Raw genomic sequence first — 5,150 nt, 5'->3', positions numbered from 1 at the left:
GGCTAATCAGATCGCAGCAGGTTGGGAGTATATTTTTTTCTTTTAATTACTCCAAACAAATGTTGATTGGATAAATTACCTGCATTACAATGTCAAAAAACTTGGAAACTATACTGAACAGGGATTTGTGGTGATAAAGGAACAATTGGCAGCCACCAGTCTTATGGCGTTCCAGGATCGCATAGCAGATGATATGCTGCTTGCGGAGCAAGGGGGCGTGTGTGCAATGTTTGGAGATCAATGTTGCACCTTCATACCGAACAACACGTCACCCGGTGGGTCCCTCACCCAGGCCATTAGTGGCCTGCAGACCCTCAACCGCAATATGAAGGAGCATTCTGGAGTCAGAGAATCCGCCCTTGAAAGCTGGTGGCATGTCCTTTGGATTTTGGCCCAAATTTGTTGCATTTTCCGTAGCCCTTTTTGCTACGATTTTGACATTATGTGGGTGTTGTATTATTCCCTGCTTAAGATCTTTGATGAGCCGACTTATAACCACTGCGATTGCCCCTACAAATTCTAAATTGCATGAATTATATCCTCTGTTGATGAGACATACTGAGGGAAGCAGTGAATTTCAAGAGCATGGTAATTTCGAGGATGAAAAATATGGCGAAAATGATTTTGTTTTCTGCTTTCAGACCTGCCGAACGAGTAGGGCCTAAGCGGGTAAAATTAAAACAGCCAACGGAGATATCCCTCTCTTCTTGGATTTGCCATAAAATAAATAACGAACATATAATAAAAAAGGGGGGAATGTTGGGTTAATTCTGGGATGTTACTATATGTTCATTTGGAATTAATGGAATAAAGCCAAAAGGAAGTTTTATTAAGGAGATCATGTGCAAATTTATAATATAGGGGGGAATGTTGGGGTAATTCATTATTATAAATGTGTTTGCAATGAATATAAAGCCTTATAATATTATGCTTACTATATTAATCAATATATTTGCTTATTAGGAATAGTAATGCTCATCCTAAATGTGTAACTATATTAAAATATGTGTTGATCGCTTCCAACGAAGACAAACGCTTACGCCAAGGTCGCTCTCCAGGACAGCTGGTTTCCAGCGAGAGATACAAGGCAAAGACATAAAACAATACACCGAGTCCTTGCTCCGAGGACTGAGTACTGGGAGATACACCTCAACCTTTTCCCCAGATGCGAGTTTCACAATGAAGATCGGTGAAGGACGCTTAAATTGTTGTTGGGTCAGCGGATGACTATCAAGCATATTGTTTTAATTTGTGACGCTAGGTTGACGCTTGGGTTGCTTGATTATGGAATTGTTTTGTTTCTTGCTTACGCAAATGGAATTGTTTTGTTTCTTGCTTACGCAAATGGAATCAATAACCTTGTAATTGTTTTGATTTGAAGCCTTAAATGGGCAGGACATAATGCCGTTCTTTAGAATAATCTTGGGTGGGCCGAGCTGCCGGATGTATTCTCTTCTTGCAAGAATTAAATGGGATGTGACTACAGATGCCTTTTTTATTGAAAGCTGAATTGGAAAAACCTAAGGAATAAACATACAATTGGATGAACCTAACACCTATGGTTTATGGCATTGCTCGCTGAGCAATAATCTTTCCAATCAATATTGGAGTGGTTGCCGTTTCGTTTTATTACGTCAGAAAGTTTATCTCACCTGTCTCCTCAAACGTTTCAACTGAGAGAACCTTCTTACAGTGCAAAAGGTGGATCCACATCCCACTCTCAGCTATTTTCATGTCTGCTGGTTGGTCAGGAACACTTAGTATGGACGTTCCCACTTTAAGGCACCACCTGGCACCACCGTTGGTCCGTTTCCTGTTGAGAAGCACAGTCTCCCTCTGGTAACGCAAATTCAATGCATTTCCTTAAAGATTTTTTTTCTTTTCCCTCTCTGTCACTCTCTCTCTCTCTGTCACTCCTTCAGCTGCTTTTCCCAAACTTTCTTTTCTATGCACTACTCTTCTTCATGCTGACCAAAATCTTTTCTATTCACTTACAAAAATCTTTTCTATTCACTTACCAAAATCTTTTCTATTCACAATTCCCTTTCTATGTTCATCAAACCTTCCATATCCTTCATTAAACCTTCCACATCCTTCATCAAACCTTCCACATCCTTCAAATTGGTACAGAAACCATGCCTCTCCACCCATCGCGGCAGACACAGGCAACCCCCTACACTACGCATCCGCACATACCCCACATCACCAACCCTCCGATCTCCATTCTGCAGTCCGGCAACAAACCCATCTCCCTTGTCGCTTTCCGACCCATATTAATCACTTACTTAATAGTTTAAACAACAATTCTATTCTAAATTTACCAAAATTGATCTCAATACTTGGTGATTCACCCAAAATTTCTGATCATACCAAGCGGAGTCCCTGTCTCAACACTCTTAGTGGGGTCCCTGACTCAACACTCTTAGTGGGGTCCCTGACTCAACACTACCGCAGTGATAATACTAATTCAAATTATCACACTTCACGGAGACAGAAATCATGGGGTGAACTCACGATCTTTCTCGTTCCAAACCTGCCCTAGTTCGGGGGATCAGTCACCAGATGACCGGAGCGGCGGGGGAACGTCCGTCAGGTTGACCCTTTCAATGGAGGATGCTGTCGTCGTGCTCCGTCGTCGCTCCGGCAATTGTTGGCTGTTGGGTCCCGGGTTCCTTAGGCACCAAAGTATGATAGATCTGAAAATACAACTTCAGGAACAGGTTAAGAAAGAGTAAGATCAATTTAAAGGAAATAGGTTTATTACCGGACTGCAGGACGGAGGGAGAGAGCTCGAACAGCTGCGAACACGCTTACAGTCTGGTTTCCTTGCAAATCTTTACGAATGAACAGTGTATCAGTCTTTATATAGGAAAACAGGGTAATATTTCTAAGACAGCGATGTAGGACAAAGTTTATGTAAACAAACTTTTAGGCTGATATGGTTAGACATTTGCAGGGCTAAGTTGTATGCCAACACGATATTTGTATGGCTCACACAAACTGCCGCAGCCTATCTTACATTGTGCGATCCGAACAAATAATTGCAAACCGAGTTTGCCACATCGCACAATACAAGCAAACAAATGCAAGGCCAGCTAGTTAGCCTATCTTACATTCCACGATCTTACCAGACAATTGTAAAACCAGTTTGGCCAGTCTATCTTACATTTTACGATGTTAACAAACAATTATTAAGCCAGTTGGCCAGTCTATCCCACATTGATATCATTAACAACCAAATAATTCTTAATACTTAAGGTCTAATTCGCAAATCACCCCTATATTGCTAACCACCCAAGGATAGCTAAATTTACTGGCTGAATTCCTATTGACTCGTCTCACCCCCACCAAGGAGATGATGTTTACGTAAGATAGGAGCCATTTTCTGCAGCAACACTGGACACAAAATATTTTAACTCCACTCTATTCTCCTCAAGTCAACTCTCTGCACACCTTCAGCTGCTTTTCCCACACTTTCTTTTCTATTCACTTACAAAACTATTTTCTTCAACAATTCTCTTTCTACGTTCATCAAACATTCCACATCCCTCAAATTGGGTCAGAAACCATGCCTCTCCACCCATTGCGGCAGACACAGGCAACCCCCCACACTATGCATCCGTACATACCCCACATCTGGCAACCCTCCGATCTCCATTCTGCAGTCTGGCAACAAACCCATCTCCCTTGTCGCTTTCCGACCCATATTAATCACCTACTTAATAGTTTAAACAACAATTATATTCTAAATTTACCAAATTGATCTCAATACTTCATGATTTACCCAATATTTCTGAACACACCAAGATCAGATAAATCCCTGACTTTATCTCTTAGCGGAGTCCCTGACTCTATTAATGTTCTACCTACATCGGTCTAGACCACAAACATTCATGTTCTACCTACGTTGGTCCAGACCTCGAACATGCATGTTCTACCTACGTCGGTCCAGACCACGAACAGTTACGTTCTACCTACGTCTGTCCACACCTCGAACATTCATGTTCTACCTAAGTCGGTCCAGACCACGAACATTCATGTTCTACCTACGTCGGTCTAGACCTCGAACATTCACTACCGCAGTGATAATACTTATTCAAATTAACACATTTCACAGAGACAGAAATCAAAGGGCGAACGCACGATCTTTCTCGTTCCAAACCTGCCCTAGTTCGGGGGACCTGTCACCAGATTACCGAAGCGGCAAGGGAACATCCATCGGGTTGACCCTTTCAATGGAGGATGCTGTCGACAGTCTTTATTTTACCCTTCGTAGCGGTCCGTCGTTGCTCCGGCAATTACTGGCATGTTGGGTCTTGGGCTTCGGCACCAAAGAATGAAAGGTCTGAAAAACAACTTAAGGAGCAGGTTAAGAAAGAGTGAGACCATTTCAAAGGAAATAAGTTCATTACCAAACTGCAGAAATGGGGAGAGAGCTCAAACAGTGTGATCACTTACAGTCTGTTGTCCTCCCAACTCTCACTGAATGACCAGTGAGTGAGTCTTATATACAGGCAAAACTGACAGTTGTTGTTAGGTTTACCCTTAAGTATTTCCAAACTCAGCTTTCAATAAAAAAGGCATCTGTAGTCACATCTCCATTTAATTCTTGCAAGAAGAGAATACATCCACCCGCTCGTCCGGTCAAGATTATTCTAACAACTCGAAGTCTGTTTCGCTAATTTATTCATAAGATTTTAACGCCATGCCCCACAGAAGTCTAAACATTCATAGAGTCTCATAACAATTTATCACAGTTCTCAAAACAATTGTAGGTCTGTCGAATCTTCCCAAGAGAGTTTTGATGCGAACCATCCAGTAAAGAGGTGCTTCCCAAAACAGTCCATGGTTCCCAAGAGCGCTTGTTGTGAGACAATCTTCCGAAGCCGAAAACAGTCCTCAGTTCCCAAGAGCACTTGTTGTGAGCCCTCTCCATGCCCAAGGCCATTCCCTGTCCTCTTGATGTGAACCACAGTCCTTACTTTAGCAAGAGATGCATTAAAATGGCTTTTATTAATGTCAATAACTCTAACATAAAAGCACAGCGATCAACACATATATATATATATATATATATATATATATATATATATATATATATATGTATATACATTGTTTAATATTGTTACACATTTAGGATGAGCATTACT

The sequence above is a fragment of the Stigmatopora argus genome, chromosome 20 (assembly GCF_051989625.1).
Source record: "Stigmatopora argus isolate UIUO_Sarg chromosome 20, RoL_Sarg_1.0, whole genome shotgun sequence".
Lineage (NCBI taxonomy): Eukaryota > Metazoa > Chordata > Actinopteri > Syngnathiformes > Syngnathidae > Stigmatopora > Stigmatopora argus.
Note: the sequence above shows the minus strand (reverse complement) of the source record.